Source organism: Vidua chalybeata, chromosome 6, assembly GCF_026979565.1.
Source record: "Vidua chalybeata isolate OUT-0048 chromosome 6, bVidCha1 merged haplotype, whole genome shotgun sequence".
NCBI lineage: Eukaryota > Metazoa > Chordata > Aves > Passeriformes > Viduidae > Vidua > Vidua chalybeata.
In genome coordinates this window covers 59,360,528-59,377,984 of record NC_071535.1, presented here as the reverse complement: position 1 = coordinate 59,377,984, position 17,457 = coordinate 59,360,528, and the positions used below count along the sequence as shown (strand labels likewise).

General features: G+C 44.5%; 1 protein-coding gene across 2 annotated transcripts in view; it reads right to left on the bottom strand.

Annotated features, from left to right (window-relative positions):
* The window catches only part of BMAL1 (basic helix-loop-helix ARNT like 1), a 48,716-nt gene extending 32,625 nt beyond the window's left edge, over positions 1-16,091 (bottom strand). Inside the window, exon 1 of one of the 2 annotated variants that reach the window (XM_053944404.1) lies at positions 16,073-16,091. The gene's annotated coding sequence lies outside the window, so the exon portion shown is untranslated. Of the gene's footprint in view, positions 1-15,956; positions 16,044-16,072 lie in introns of those variants that run through there. The other variant, XM_053944403.1, reaches the window with a different exon arrangement.
* Positions 16,092-17,457: the final 1,366 nt, after the last annotated feature.

The window sequence follows — 17,457 nt, the reverse complement described above, 5'->3', positions numbered from 1 at the left end:
CATCACAGCTTTTTGTTAAGTGTACAAGTCAGAATCTGGTTAAAAAAAAAAATCCAGAGAATGTACAATGATGGCATAGCTACTGTATACATTAAAGTTTGTGTGGAAACAGAAATTTGCAACTCTAAATTATTGACAAATTTCCAGTTTTAAGAAAACCCTCTCACCACACTTGCACCTGGCAACTGGAGTCCCTCTGTTGGTGGAACAACAATAAACACTGACATAAATAAACTCAGCAGCTTCCTTTCCTGAAGTCACACTATTTGCCAGTTAAATCCAAATCAAACTAGGGAAACCCTGACACTGCAACAATTTAGCACTTCCTAAAGCGTTTTATGGAGAACACATAAAGAAACACTTCAGAAAAAGATACACATGTCATTTTCAAGTCTCGGTTGATGCTCCTGTGTGGGATATAGATTTGTAAGTAAGCTGGCAAAAAGCTGATATGCCAAGACACTTATAATGTAATGTAATTAGGAAAGAGTTGGCTTCTGATTGTGATGGTATGAATTATAACATCTGTATTGTCTCACCCTTCTCATGAGACTGAAAATAGAATAAAAGTTTTTAAAACGCCTCTCAGTTTTCCCATCTCTGGGTCAGAAAAGGACATAATCCAACACTCCAGAGGTAACACCACCACCCATACCTGAAATCCAGGTTTTTGAAGGAGGGATTTGCTGCTAAGGCTGAGAAAGGCAGCCCTTCCAAGCCACGACAGCTCACACTGGGGCATTATCCCACACTCTGCCCTTCTCAGAGAGCCACACAAAGCAGTTGGAAGCGCAGCCACAGAGAACACTGAGAAGTAGGGCAAGCTCCCAAGGCCCCCCGGGCCAGCACTAATATTGACACAGCACATTAGGAGCAGAATTGCTGTAGCTGACAACTCCCTGTCCAGCCAGAGCAGTGCTTGGGAGTGCTACGGATCGAGGCAAGGGATGGCAGGACAGGGAAACCACAATGCCAACCCAAAGAGGTCCTTCAGCAGGACATTAAAGTTAGAGGTCTCACTGCACCATATGAACACTTAAGTGAATGCTCTTGGCTTCTACTGCAGCACTAGCTACTTTTTATGCTTTCTTCTCTTTCTTGGATAAAATGGAATGTCTGTGCAATGTGACACATGTTCAAGGTGAGCCCCAAACACCCTACAACATGGACCTCACTAAAGCCAGCATTTTGAGAGGTTTTGGTTTTGAGGCTTTGTAATTACAGCATCCAAAGTAAGACTTGGAGTAAATCAAGTGAAAGTTTAGGGGAAAACCATCAGAATATGGCTTGGAAAAAGTTGTATTTGTCTAGCTCAGGATAAGCATGAGATACTGTAAACCTCACAGCAAAGTTTCACAGAACAGCTGGTAGAACACCTTAGTGCCAAAGGGATGGCTTTACTTCCTTTTTTAGTCTCTTGACACTCTTCCCCCAGATTTCCCTTCCAGTACTCCAGCAGAGACTTTTATGAAGTCCTCAGAGTCTGCCTGTACAGTGTGTTGAATTCATCAGGCTGAACAATAACTTCAGAGAAAGCACAGTCTTCTGGGGGCTCAGAAACCTCAAGTGCCTTGCTGAAAGGGCAGATGATACCTAGAAGCAGCTCAAAGCAAGGGGAGGAGACATGCCAGAGAAGGGGAAGGGAAGAAATGTCCCATCCAACTACAGTAAGCAGTTAAAATATCCCTGTTACAGCCTTTCTGCACTTTCAAGTATTTTCAGCACTCCCACAGGATTTGTTTTCAACATACAAATCCCTCCTTGATTTGAGCAAGACAAGGTGTGCTGAAACCTTTCCACTGATCCACATCTGCACTGTGACATTTTCTCTGCTCTTTTGTGAATGGCAAGTTATGAATACACAGACACAGCAGAGGAGTATTTCCATCCACTCTGCAGTCACTACTGCAGTGGGAGTGTGAGCTTTATTTTCTTGAGGAAGGCCTACAGCAATAGGACAGCCCTTCAGAGAAATGGCTGATACAACATATTCCTGTTTTGTGCCTCTGTACATCCACGCTGATGCTGAGAACCACACATTTCCAAACCTGTGACATTCAGCAGCCAGAGATACAGCTGGATACAAGCCTCAGACCTGCCTTTTCCAGACAGGCTTTTAAACCCATGATTTCTAATTTAAATCAACAGTCAAGTTTGAATGTGTACTTTTACATTACAACTGAAACTGAAGAAGTTTTAAAATTGCTGCTGTATTTGGAACAAAGACTCAAGTTCCCAAATCATGACAGCCTTTATAAAGGCAGAAGAATGATCAGGGAACACCACCAGTTCACTTAATGGGATCCTTATTGCTAAGCAGCCATCTCAACCTTTACAAAAATTAAAAATAACAGAAATGCAAGTTGGGAAGAACAGTGTGTAATAGACACACACATTAAAAAAAAAAAAAAAAAAGATAGAGGATAAAAAATCCTGCCAAGACCAAACATGGGCAACTGAGAAAGAAAACCTGTTCAGAAAAAACCCAACACAACAAACCACAGCCACCCAACCCCAAAAAAGGACTCTTTGGAAAATGGAAGGCTGCATGCTTGATTTTTTTTTTTAACTATTTCTCATCCTTAACTCAAAGATCCATCCACACAACAACCTCCTTCCCCACCTAATCAAGAAGGGATGCAACACAGAGCAAAGGGACATCTGACTAACAGTTGCAACCAGAAGTTTCTCCAACCCATTGTTTTAATTCCAAAAGAGAACATTCCACGACCTACGCAGTCTGATCCCAGTGGACCTAGGAAGGATCACTAGACAGTTCACATTCCTCCTCAAAAAAGCTTAGATGGTTTAGATGATTTTATTTCTGCAAGTACCAGACTTGTGCCAAATATTAATAATGCAGTCCCTTAGTTACCACTTACAAATGCTCGTAATTATTTACAGCTCCTGAACAGAGGATGGCTTGGATATCATCCAACAAATCCCCAGCAATTAAATTTATTAGAAAATGGAAAACTTTCTACTTTCACTCAGTAGAACAATAGAAACAATGAATTCTGCTTAAGGAACAATGAAATAAACTGGTCCTCTTCAGCTTAGAAAACCGGCAGGACCAAGATCTACAAACTCATCAAACATCATGGGGACATCAAACAAAGCTTGGCTGAAAGGCTCAAAACAACACAGCCCTCCACATGAGGTGGAAAGGCTGTGGAAACTCTCTGCAAGGTAACAGGAGGCCTAAGAAGCTCATGTGGTTTGCACAGAGAGGTAGGACCAGCTCATGGAAAGGGATTCTGCTGTGGGTTACCACCACATGTGGCCTGTGAAGTCCCTGAGCTCAAAATAACTGTGAGCCCTAATCCTACTCTTCATCAGGAGCAACTCACAGCCCTGCTAGAGACACGACTCTACAGCAACTGGGTCTTCTTTATGGCACACAATGGTCTCTCTTGCCTTCATTTGTTATCAGTAAAAGAACATGATCTCCATTTCTAAGTATTCAGAGAAACTTCTATTTCCAAGTACAATATACATGGCATACTCACAGGGAAAGTGTGAAATATACAACATCCTCAAAAAACCCTTCCCTTCCAAAAAACTCACCTGCAATTATCACCTTACCACCACTCAGCACCAGGTGGAACATCTGAAGTGAATCAGTAGATATTACAAGTTTAGCAAAGCAGTTTGTAAAAGCTTAGCTTATCAGAAAAAATCCCAGTCTAATACAGGAAGCCAGGTTTATATGCTCGGTGTCTGCTTTCCTAAGTGGAATTTCAAATCCAGCTGAACTCCTCTGCAGCACCCAAAAACAACAGCACTGAGCAAGGAACCCCATAAAAGTCAGCAGGCACAAACCACCCAAAACGAACACCAGAATGGCAGACCTGAGCCTCACCTGCCAAGCACTTCAGTCCATACCTCAAACCTCTCACCCACTCACCTCAAACCTCTCCTACAGTGCCAGATCTTTCCTATCATTAAAAAAACCTCTCAATTATCTTTTTAAAAGAGGCCAAAGAGCCACTAAAGCAGGCAAAGTGCTACTGATCATAGAATCATTAAGGTTGGAAAAGACCTCCAAGATCATCAAGCCCAACCTTTGACCTTTGATTACACACGGGGAAAAACCCAAGCAGACAAACATGCTTAGAACAGAAAAGAATCACATATTTCAAAGGATCATGGACTAAACAATAGATACAAAGAGTTCTGGCTTTTTTTATGAGTCCTACTTTTCTGAAATGTTCACTTCAATCTCATGTACTAATCTGCCCTGACTTTAATGGAGAAATACATATACTTTTTGTATGTATGTTTTCTTCAGTCACTCATCTGGTGCTCAACTGAAATGCTTTTTTTATCTGTTCAAGTCCCTTCAGCTCTCTTCAAAGGTTCTATCTTCTCTTCCACATGTATTGAATTTATTTGTTGTCCCTAAAGGTACAAGCTTAAATTTATATTCTCTAAATTCTGAAGTAACTGACTAAACACAAAATATTTACCCTGAGCAACTAAACTGACAAATGTAAAGGCACTTTCATTACCTTCGTGTTAAATCACTCCATCTTTGTTTCCCTAAATATGAGTATCAGCTCCTCAGGTTTCTGTCCCACTTTTGTCTCCCTCCAGTATCATTGCTCAAAATTTCACCTTACAGCAAATCACTGGTATTAATATTCTGTCACTGGTATTGATATTCTTATTCCAAAATAAAAAAAGTGGTATATTTTAATGTGTTTAATTATTAAGATTACAGACAAAACTGGTGTTTGCTTTGCATTTTAGTTTTACTGAACAAAACTCATGAGTATTACATTTTATGTATGCTTTAGAGAATAACAGTGTGAGATCCCCCTGTGGTATTTTTAACCTTTTGACTTGTTTTGCTGCAAGAGTCTCTGTAGTCCCCCTCTCTCTGCTCCAGGTCTCTCTGGCCCTCCCTGTCCTGCTCAGCCTGGTAAAAGCTGTATGTCCTTGCACTTCCTTCTACTCAAACACAGAGTACAGATAAGCAGGCAAGTTTTATCTCAACACTGATACCAGATTCATTCATATCTGTTCCCCTGTACAATCCTGCGTTCTGCTCTCCTCTGCTGCAACAGGAGGCAACCTCATCTACTATTTTATAGGACACACTGATATGCTGTAATTCAGGTCAAAGTTTACTTTATAAAGATATCCTGGAAGAATTGATGTGTTGTAAGAATCCTCTACCCGCCTCCCACCTTTTCTGCTCTGAAGCTTAGTTCTTCTTGCTCCTAACTTCCGACTTTTCTAGCCCGAATTTCACTAAGTCACCTATCTGCTATTAAACCTCATTTCATTTTCTCCTACCTGATAACGTTTTCAGCTCACTGACTGAAGGATTAATCCAGTGAATTGCTTCTTCCTCCTTTAAGTGAGTTTAGTTGTGTTCCTTTCATCTGACACTTTAAATTTATGTGTGCAAAATAGTTAATTCCTTGAACTCCTTTCAGTTTTCTATCCACACTTTATCAAGTCTGAGAAACCATTAAAGTCATGACATAATTAACATCCTACATAGAACAACCTACCTTTGAGTCCAGCTTGATATCCTTGTTTACCAAGGCACAGATTCTTTTGTGCACCTCTCTAATGTTGCCCTGGGAACTGACAGTCAATAAAGTCCTTCTACCCTCAGTCACTTCCTCTTGGAAGTGTGACATACAGAACAGCACTCAGCTGCTAGTTAGAAAGAGCACACGGATTTCTCAAGCAAGCCAAGTGGAAATTGCCAGAATCACTGCTACTGACTAATCCTTACTCAGCTCACACACAGTAACTATGAATCAGTTCCATAGTTTATTTAATACAGGGCTAGGTGAATTTTTACAGTGCAGCGTACACTCCTCTTTGGGAGATTCAGAAGACAGAATTCACACTATTTCATTAGTTGAGAAGTTGAAAATCTAACCTTTTCACCCTTTCTAACTGCAAGAGCTTTTAACCTCCTGGCTTCAGCATTCAGCTGGGTACTCCTGTACAGCACTGGTGCTTACCTAACCCCACAGTGAACGGTTCAGAGATACAAAGCAGATGAAACCTAACCATGTAAAGAATTTTTTTAAAAAGCTAAAAGTCTGAGTAATGACAGTAAGGTGATTCAGAAGTCAAACAGATACCAGCATTGTAGAGTGGAGGGGAGAGATGATGGGCTCACCAGTGAGTGTCCATTTAACTTCCTTTGCAAACACACACCTCAATGTGGGAGCACACAGGTCAACTCTCAAAGGCAGATTACAGCACAAGTACCCACAAAGCCTGCAGGGTAATAGAAGCATTCAGTAAATACTCTGAAATTTATTTATTTTACTTTGGATAAATTTGCTCCTTTTCTAGAAGGCTGTTTAATCAACACCCAAGTGAAATCCATCTCCCACCAAGAGCAGCACAGTCAAGACAGAACCTGGATGAATGTTACCCCAGTTAGGGTTAAGAAACACTGCTCTGTGTTGGGATGGCACATGGAACAGTCAAATCTAACTGCACTGAGATGAATGATGCCTACAGCCTGAGCAGTGAGAATGTGAAAACTATGAAGATAAAAGCAGGGCACAACACAAGGAGCCACCAGGAACAAAGTGACCAGCCCTTTGAAGGGTGGAAAACAAGGAAAAGCTCACATGTGGAAATGATTGGGATGAGTACACTTTCTGGAAGGGTGCGTGGAAAATACAGAACTACACCGTGAGGAATGATTGAAGAGAAACTCACCCGCTGCTGCCAAACAAAGACTCGGCCAAATTCCGTCATAGGGAGGAGTTAAAGGGGATATGCTGAGCTGTATTTGGAGGGGAAAATCTAACCCTTCACTGCAACATGCAATGAGGTTTGCTAGAAAGGGCAATCAAAGTTTGCTGAACCTATCCCTAATGTTTCTGCATCAAGGGTCTTCAAGGTGTTGAAAGGTCAGGGAAGTTTCTTTTTCTGCTTCCTGAAAGTCTTTGAAATACACTTGCCAGCCACTCCTCCAGGCAAACCTGAGAACCTGCCCCAGTATTATTCTGTGACCTGGTTGCCAACACAGCATCACTCCAAAACATCGTCACCGCCACGAAACACGCACGCACACACGCAAGAGCAAACAAAGCGCTCACAGAACTGAGACAAAAGGACAGAAAGCCACACACGGGCAACTCCAAGGGTGAATTCTTGAGTGTTTGTGTCTGCAAATAAAGTCAGAGTCCAGCTAAGACACCAATTGCCAGGCTTTCCAAAGTCACCAAACAAGATTCAACAGAAAAATGGAAAAATAGGTTTCATTGACAAATAACAGAAAGCAGTACTTTTCCAGGTTTGTCAAGGGACACCATCATTCCAGTATGTTCAGGGCTTCGGGAAAATAGCAAGCCACAGAAATATCCTAAAAGTAGAGGACGAGTCAGATGAGCAACCAAATATTTGTTTTAAAAAATAAGAAGTATGCACCCGAAATGTGTGCCAAAGAAAGTAGATTACACAAGTGTTACAGCACACTATGAATGAATCCATGGAGGCTTAAGCACTTGCCTGAGCAAATCCTGTTCTAAAAGGCACGTTCATTTTGTCTAAAAAGCAGCAAGAACTCTGCAATACTAATTTAAGCACTTAAAGGAACTTTAAGAATCTTAAAATGTTGAACAATGATCATCAGTATGCTACAACACTACCTGGGTCTCTAATGAGATACCAATAGGGCACTTTTTGCTCACTTTTTTATTACATGGGAGATTTTTTTTTGTTCTGCTTCTTTCCAAGGTGTACAACTATTTGGTCTCTATTAGTGTTCATATGTTCTAGGGAAAAAATAAGTCAATTCACTTTAAGTAGAAGGCATGAATTCTCCTGTTGTCTGCTGAGTTAAACTTTGTCTTACGTTCCATTTATATTCCAAATAAAGTTCAAAATTTTTAGTAAATCTCTTTAATAAGGGCACATTACAGTCTTAAGAAAGTTTTTTTCATGCCACTGAACATAAGAACGATTCTCCTGAACAGCTATTTGATAAGAACATCAAGAACAAACTATGGTGCCAATATTTCTCCGAATGGAAGCCTGGGTAGGTTTTAGAAAGCTTTGCTTCTTGAAAACAGAATATTTAAATCAACTGGCAGCAAGATGAGATCTATGCCAAGTTTGAGAATCATTCTTGAACAGCAATTCAGGGTTTTTTTTGGTTTTTTTTTTTTTAAACAGACATGTCCCCATCTCAAAGGTAGCAGAGGTGTGCACGATTAATGGAGTTCAAACCATGTATTGTCTCGGAAAAAAAAAATCTTCTTCCCCTCAGTCTCTTTCCTATATTCCATTTCCTCCAGACTTCCTGGCAAGTTTAACTGGAGCCATTGCTGGGTCTCTGCCAATTTTACATAAATTATCAGTTTGACAACAACTTGGACACATAAGTGTTCAGCTCTAGCAAAGTCAGGTGACAGTGGTGAATGAGCTCCTGAGAGATTTGCGTATCTGAAACACTTCTATATTTGTCCATCTGGAAACCCAGAGGCACATGGGCCAGTGAGGGGAAAGGGAAAAGAGTCAGAGGTCTGCCTGAGTTACTCTTCCTTGTTATAAAAGAGATTTTTTAACAAATGGCACAATAAATACTGGAAAGCTCTACTGTATAGCTCCAGAGACAAAAGTAAAAAGTTGCTTATTTTCTGGCTTCTGGGTTTCAGTGCCAAAGCCAGATTTTTTCATCAAATTTTTATGCAGATTTATGAAAGAAATGACCCAACACAGCTTAATCCAAAAATACTCTGTCACAAAATCTCTTCTTCCACATGAAGGTTGCAGTGTAACACATTTAAAACAGCACTCTTCACACTTCTTGCCTCTCCCACCTCTCCTTCAGGAATACTCACTTTGTGAGCTGTTTCCTAACCCACAAAAGCAGAAATGTTTATGAAGCCACAAGTTGTATGGCATCAGCAATCTCAAATCACTCTTCTGGGGCAAATACTCAGCTTTGAGAAGCAGCAGATTGCCCAGGGCTGGATCTTTGCCCAAACATAAATGCCACCATGGAGCAGAGGGACGGAATATACAGATGGAAATTCTCAGCCAGGAAGGGATTGGAGCACTGATGGAGGCTTCACTGTCAATGGCAACCCAGTTCCAATGATCATCAAAACTGCTGTCCAAACTCATCCAGCTGTCCACAGATGATGCAAAGGACTCATGTGTCATTATAAACCAAACTGCTGGGCACTCAACACAGGATTTTGTCCTGTCAAGGTACCAGAGCAGAGCCCTGATGATCCTGCCATGAACAGTGGCATGTTTCCCACGTGTTCCTTGAAAATCTGCAAAAATCCATCCGTCAGACCAGAATTCTTGGGAGGAACACACAGAGAAAGGACAGTCAGAAAAGCTGCACAATGGCATCAGCTGTATCCAATTGTTAAAATTTGCTCTAAAAAGGTGAGTTGATAATCCCCACCAGGAATGGGAATGTAGAAACAGTTTCTCCAGTAGTTGACTGCAGTAATCTTCTCCTCTGTTGGGCTTTTCCCCCTCATCATCTTACTCTTGATAATGACAAAAACATTAGAGTAAGACAAATGAAGAGCCACTCCAGCTAGGAAAATAAAGAAGGCATTTTCTATGGAAGAGTCTCATGGTCAAGTCAGATAAATGAGGACAGGAATTACCTCATTCAAGAAATAATGCCAAGTACAGTCATTGAGATCGCATTATTGCCAGCTGGGATATCTTAAACAGACTGAACTAGATTTTAAAATGCTGTAATAGGGAAATACCCATCTTTCTTCAGACTGCCTCCTGGCCAGACAAGCTGACCAAGTTGCACATGTCTCAGATGGAGAAAAATGTATTTACATAAACGTCCTAAAATTTCTAACTGAAGTAGAACAGAAAATCCCAACATGAACCCAAACTAGCATAAACTCTTTATCTGACTTTCTATTTAAAATAGAAATATCCAGTTGCAGGCCTTGTGTTTCTAAAGTACAAATAACTTCAAGTACTTCTAGAATTTGGACCCAAACTGCATAGAAAGCATTTGACAACATTTTGAACAGATTGTTCTTTAATTACAGCACATTTCCAGCAATTCTAATGTTTTATGTGACAAGCCCCTCTAAGAAGTCGCTGAACCTGACTTGACAGGTTTCTAAAATAAACTACAATATTCAGAGGCTGGTTTGGTCATTGCAGTGAAAATAAATTTTCAAATAAGAAAAAAAAAAAACTCTATAAAAACAGGAAGAAAACAACAGTATTTGTAATAGAAACTTCCAAACCATATTAAATTCCGTATAGATTAAAACCACAGTAAAATGTTACTCTAGGGCAGCAAATTTACCTAATATTCTGGGGCTTTATCAGATTGATAAGGAAAAAAAGCTATTCCAGGTATCAGAGCCTTCTAAGATCACAAACATATGTTAAGTTTCTGGATTTATGAAACTTGGGCCATGTCCTGGCTATAGCACAAAAACATTCTTAAGTATGTTGAGGGCACAGTGTTGATATTGACTTTTTTCCACTAACTCACTGAATTAATTTCATCAATAAAAAAGCCAATTTGCAAATGCCAAGATTACATGAAATGCCTTGGCAACAAAGCACATTGGGAAAGGGAACAGAGGAATAAACAGGCCTCCTGCTTCTTAGTCAACAATTCTAGAACTTCAAACTGGAAACCACAACGTGGTCAAGACCAGGTTAAAAAAATATAAACCTCCAAAACAAACACCTGATTTTTTTTTGCAATCTATTCTAGACCACAGATTCTATCCCTGAAAAATGACCAGGCCATTCAAGTCTATGGGAAAATAAATATTATTTTCCAAGGTTATATGAAAACTAATAAGCCAGTAGCCAAAGTGCTGCAGAAAGCCCAAAACTCAAGGAGATTTAAAATACAATTATCAGAGGTCCTTGAGTGAAAGATAAAAATATCAGTAGCACTCAAACCAAAACCAACTTGCTGCCGCTCTCAACGACTACAGTGCATATGCACAACACAAATGATGAAAGTTTTGTTATTTTAATAGATTATTTTGCTTCAAATTGGAACTGAAGTCCTAATTTTTTATAATGCTCCAAGAAAATCCACAGACAACAAAGAAATCCATTCATAACAAGTTAAGGAAAAGAAAACCCAACCAAACCAGTTCAAGGAAACTATAAAATAACAGTTTTGAAGACAGAAAAAAAACATTCTTACAAAAGAGAAAAGAAAGAGGAAGAAAGTTAAAATAAAAGTTTATTAGCTTTATTTTCTCCTGTTTTTTCTAGGAAGTAACTTTTCCTTCTCACTTCACCTGACAAATATTCTGCAGTACAGCATTATTTAACAATTTCTACCAGTCTTTTTTGATTTTGTCCATTTTGGTCAGGCAAATTATAAAAGGTAAAGGTACTTTAAGGAAGTTGCCAAGATAAAAAGAACTTGAGATCAAGAATAATAGTAATTTCTGAGTTCTCTGGTGGCCTTTTTCTTTCACCCTTGAAATCCTACATCAATCCCAAATGGATAATAAAAATTTTAGAGTTTCCTGAGTAGTCCTATATCAAGAATACATCCAATCTTTAAAATACATGGATTCCATTCACTTATTTTTTAGCTGACGCAGAATTAAGGCTGCAATTGAATGAGCACCTAAGAATTGCTATAAAGTACCTCCCTAGCAAAGTGATTTCAGAGACATGGTGCCAAAAGATGCTGCCTAGGAATCACCAAACATCTTTCCCATGGGAAGATGGCTTTCCATCCCAGCCACACAGGGAACAATTGTTTAGGATTTAGCAATGTGTCTGCTACTCTCCCCAGGTGCCATTAAACTGCCTTGTACCTGTGGAAATCAGAGCTCACCAACACCTGCAAGGAAAACCCAGCCAAAACCACCCCAAAACCCACAACCATCTGCCTCAGCTGCTTGGACTCGTGAATGGGCCCCTTGAAAGTCAGCAGAAAACATCAACACCTTGGGTCCCAAGAGACTGGCTGGTTAGCTCTCCCCTCCAAACTGCTGCCAAGGAGATCTCCTGCTCTCCTGAGTAGCCTACTGGCACCATTCCTGCACAAGGCCAACCTAGTAAACTCCAGCATAGCTCCAGCACAGGGCCACAAGCTGCTCTGACATCAGCAGCTGACCCAGAAGTGTATCTGACACAGCAGACATTGAATAACAGCTTCTCAAATGGCAGCAGAATGAAAAGGTTACAAATTCTCAATGTGCTGCCTAAGAAATATCTTTTTGCAGCTGCAAAGGAGAAAGCGTGACCTGGGTTCTCAAACAATCCTGTACTTTACTCATGAAGAATCCATTATCAGGCAGTTCTTGAATCAAATCAAACTATAAACCAAGAACTTGAGCATCAGCTAAAATAAATTTGAAATAATACCAAACACAACAGAAACTATCAGTCTTCTTTGGGGCAGAGACTGAAATGTCAGATTATTTTTTTAGGTAATTAATATTCCAAACTAACAAAGCCTGAAGATGCTGTTTTGATCTGCGTTCTTCTGCAGAATGGATTAAAAAAGAAATTACATTTCTCAACATCTGGTGAAAGATCAGGTTTCCAAGGAGATGAAGTCTGGGCCTCGGATAAGTAGCCTTACTGCATATTTCCAACAAATTGAGGTAAAAAAGGCAGGTGCCATATGCAGTTAATGGCAGTGAGTTACCTCGACACCCACCCCGTTCAATGTGCAGCTCAATTTAACAGACATCACAGGTTATCTGACAATGTTCAGAGTCACTAAATACAAATAAAACCAACTGGATAATCACAACTGAGATTTCTTCCTCACAAAAAATCCTCAAGACTTAAATAGGCTTTCTAAATAACCCAATACACCAACTCTTAGGGAGAAAACCCTTCTGATTTTTCAAGTGCATGATTTTTCTGCTTCAATGTCTTGAGTTTCAACTGTGTAACATCTGAGCATCAGTCTGGATTTGATCTGACGAAAGCTGGAACATATTTCCTACTGCAGTGCAAGACCACCACACCCATACAGATCTATACACACACCCCACAGGCAGGGCACTCCGTTGCTTTGCTTCATCCATCACCAATCTAGTGCCCAAAATCTACCTACAGCAACACTGCAGATACACTGAAAGCTCTTTCACCAGGTTTGAAAATGCCATCAACCACCTCATCTGCATCTTCAAGCACCTCCAAAACACAGACCGTCATTGCTGTGCGTTGATCAGGCAGAATGTTCAATAACCAAATCTCAAAAGTTGGTAACTGAGTTCCAGTCAGCATCATCCAGTCAGCGACTGCATTTATCAAAATCAATTATTTCAGGCTGAAGCTCTCAAAATATGATGACAGCCAAAAATTAAAGTTTCAAAACATGTTTACTGTATCAAAGCAAATAGAGAAAGCTTAAATATTGCATTCTGTAAACTTAGTGAGAACCAAAAAGCTACACAAGATTAAAAAGATGTATTTATTTTGGGCTTCTCTTTGCAGTCATTTACTTATGACATGCCTTTATACAGTTTTTATTGAAGACAACTAACTTCAGAGAACTTCCTAACACTTGGGGATACAAGCAGCTGCCTTTTATTACTTTTCTGCCCTTTTTTAGAAACAGAACTATGGACAAAACTGATGGTAAAGGTTAAGAATGAAAAGCATGCAGGTTACAGAACTGAATGTCACTACAGAATGCACCAAATTTACTTTGTTTCACTTGACAATAATGTATTCCTTCAGGTTTTCCTGTAGCTCCTGTCAAAGTATAACAAGACAGGCAATGGGCCCCATGCTGAAAACAGCTTAAAATGTTACATTTGAGCATGGAAGCAGCACTTCTGTACTCATGTAAACTAAATAACCTGCATGTCTCCTGGTATTTCCAGCATCCTTGACATCAACTCCCTTGGAAAATCTGCCTTCCTCACCTGCAGCTCAAGGGCTGCAGCTCTCACAGGTCTCAGCTTTGCCATCAGTCCCGCACAGCTTCAAAGGACTGTGTGCAGCTCCAAGCTCCACCAAATAAACCCAATGAATGCTCTCTCTTCTTACTCCTGGTTGCCCAAAAGAATCCTTGAGAGCAGGTATTTGAAGGAGAAAAACAAATCTCCTTTAAAGCCCCCCCCACAAACATTACTAATGCATCATTCCTAATACATCCCTAGCAATGGTCCCCAAACACAGCGGGTCTCTCGGGAGCACGTGGTGACAGGAACGTGGCAGCAGCCCCCAATTCCAGCTCTGGCTTTGTGGAATCCCAGCTCCAGCCACCTGAGCTTCCCCACGCCCAAACCAAGCAGCTTTCTTCACGTTCTCCGTGGTGCTTCTCTCCTGTCAGCTCTCCCAAAGAACTTCTTTTACAGAGCTTGATCCTTCACAGCCCCACACACCACAGCTGGCATCCAAAGAGACAATGGAAATGCACAGTGTGGAGGAGAGTTTGGGATAGAACAGCATCAAACCCCAATGAAATGATGTGGCTGTAGGTTATTTTGCACGCTCAATTTCTACAAGCAGGGGTAAAAACCCACGAATGGTCATGAGAAGCACAAACCCACAGAGGTCAGGAGGAGTAAAGCCTTTCTCCTTAATAAGCAGCTGTGGTTTAGAGTAACCAGAGAGAGGTCTGTAGTTCCTGATGCTTCAAAGAGCTATTGCTATTTACATTTGCATATTCCTGGAGGATACAAAACATACATTATGAAGAGGGCAGAGTTTAACCTCAGCCTCCTGCAAGACCATTTACAGAGACAGTTAGCCGGAATTAATACTTAATTGGAACAAACACTCCTTCTTTTCTCCCTTACAGACTTAGCTGCAGCCCGTGTATTATCAGTCACTCACATTTGAAAAGCCCTTTTGATAAAGGAAAAGATAAACAGGCAGGACAGGTACTTTTAATACGAGCATGTTAAAAAAAGAAACGTAATATTTTGAATGTTGAAGTTCCAGAATCAAAAAAAAATATATACTTAAAGACTGAATTTTGAAAAGAGATTAGATCACACTCTGCAGCTGACCCTTTCTACCTCACACATTAAGGAAATGCTTTAAAATTCCAGTAGGCATACTTGCTTCCAAGGCAAGAAAACACACCCACTTGTTCCTTCACCGTTGTTTTTCAAGCACGAAAATCTTCCCAAAACTGTTATAATCGAGGCACTGGAGTAACAGAAACCTCAGCAATTAAAAATGCAAAGTGATTCCCTTGCCTCCCCAAGCGCAAAATCCCGATCTCGGGAAGCCGCCTCGGTGCTCCCGGTGTGTTCCGTTCCTTCCCCTCGCCACAGGCAAGGCGCACACAGGTGTCCGCCAGGGCAGCGGGAGGGCTGCCCGGGCTGAGGGGGGATCCCCACGCCAACAGCCCCGGCAGGTGCCCGGGATGCTCCGTGCGGTCGCCAGGAGCCCCCGGCCGCGGGGCCGGCACCTGCCCGCAGGCGGGACCGGCCGCCGCGCCACACAACCGGGGGGGATTCCCGAGCACCGCCATCCCTCTGCCTTCCACACGGGGCCTCCCCGATCCCGGAGCGGCCGGCGGAGACCCCGGGGCCCCGCTCGGGCAGGCCCGCTCCCGCGGCCGGGGAAGGGGCACCGTCCCCTCTGTGAGCGCCGCCCCAGCCTCCCCGTCCCTGGGGCCGACTCGCAGCGGGGAGGGGGCACAGCCCGGCACGCCCCCACCCCCCACGACCGCCCCTGCCCTCCGCGGGACCCCGGCCCGGCTCTGCCCGCGGGTCCGGGCCCGCCTGCCCGCCCCGTCCCCCGCGCTGCTGCCACACCGCCGGGCCAGCCCGCCCCGCGGCCGCTCCGTAACGGGGCCCCCGCCGCGGTCCCGGCTCCCGGAGACACGGCGCGGCACCGCCGCCGGGGGGAGGGGGGGGGGTCCCGCCGCCGCCATCTCCCGCTCCGGGCCCCCCCGCACCGCCCCCCGGCCCCTCCCGGGACTCCCGCGGCCCCCGGGGGCGGCGGCTCCGCCGGGGCCGCGCTCCCCCCGCGCCCCCCGCCCGCCGCCCGCTGGCGCTCACCGCGGCTCCGCGCGCCCCTCGCCGCGCCGCGCCCGGCCGAAGGGAGGGCGGGCGGGGGTCGCGGCCCCCCGGCAGCGCCGCACGCCCGGCGCAGGCAGCCCCCGTCCCTGACCTACTTTCCGCCTGGCTTGCCACCCGACGGCGCACCACTAACCTACTTTCCAGCCAATGGCACCCTCCCCCGGCCCCGCACCGGACGCGCCCGCCCGCCAACGGCAGAGCGGCTCCGCGCCCGCCTCGCCCAATGGGCGGCCGCCGAGCGGGCAACGCCCGCCCCCCCGAGCGCCGGCAAATCCCCGAGCGGCCCCGCGGCACCGGCCAATCGGAACCGCGGCTGCGGGCCCTGGTCCCGCCCCTCGGCTGGCGGCGGTGGGGGCGCCGCCGGGACCCGGATGTGGCGGTGGCGGCCGGCTCGGCGAGGTGTTCGGGACGGGTGTGCCCGGGGCGGCGGGGAGGGCTCGGCCTCGCCCAGCGCCGCTTGCCCCGGTACCGCCCGCTCCCCGCCCCTCCGCCGGGGCTCGCCCGAGCTGCTGCGTCACCGCCGCGTGACGTCAGCCGCGGCCGTGACGTCACGCGCCGAGGTGTGAAGGTCATGGCGGCGCTGCCCCAGCGTGGCCGCCGTGCCCGCGCCTCGTCTCCTTCCCTCCTTCCCTCGGCGGCGGGGCCCGGGCGCGGCCCTGGACGCCGCCCCGGTGCCTCGGGGAGCCCGTGCCGTGGTGGGACCGAAACAGAGATTTTCAGAGTTAGGTTAACAAAATGAATTAAGCATTTATAATCTAGCTTGTAGAGTTATGTGTTGAATTTTAACCTTTTACTTAAGAAAGCTCTGCCTGGCACAAAGGGCATAGGAAAATGCAAATTTCTGAAGCTTCTTGCATAAAGAACAATACAAGAGGCAAAGAACCCAGATAAAGAAGCTCCTCTGGTTCCAAGCCTATCAAGACTGACAGACGTACTCAGACAGCACCAAAGGACCAAAAGCGCACGCGCAGAGAGGAAAAGTTCAAAAGTTCAATCATGAGGAAGACCAAAATCTTCAGCCTCAGGACCACCGAGAGACCCCCGTGCGACCACCACAGCAGACCAGGCGTGCCCAGAAGGGCGTGGACTTACTTAGCATGAGGACAGGCGGGGCCAGGGGTTGAATATGCATGACAAAGTTGTGCAATGTACTGCATAAGGAACGCCTTTCTGAATAAAAGTGTGGGTCAGACTGAGGCTCGTGGCACAAGTTTTTGGAGAGCTCTCTCACTTGTGCCGGGCGCTGACATACACACCCACTTCATAACTACCCCGGGTTGTGGAGTCTTATTTATTTATTCCGCGCGTCGCTTCAGGACCTCCCGTCCACCTTTCGGCTCAGCCTCTCTGCGCCTCAGCGCAGCGGGCCCTGCGCCCTCCGCCCGCCCCGCCGCCGTGTCCCTCAGCCCGCCGCTTCCCGGCGCTGCTCTGGGCTGTGCGTGGGCCGCAGCTCCCTGCCAGGGCGGCGGTGCCGTGGCAC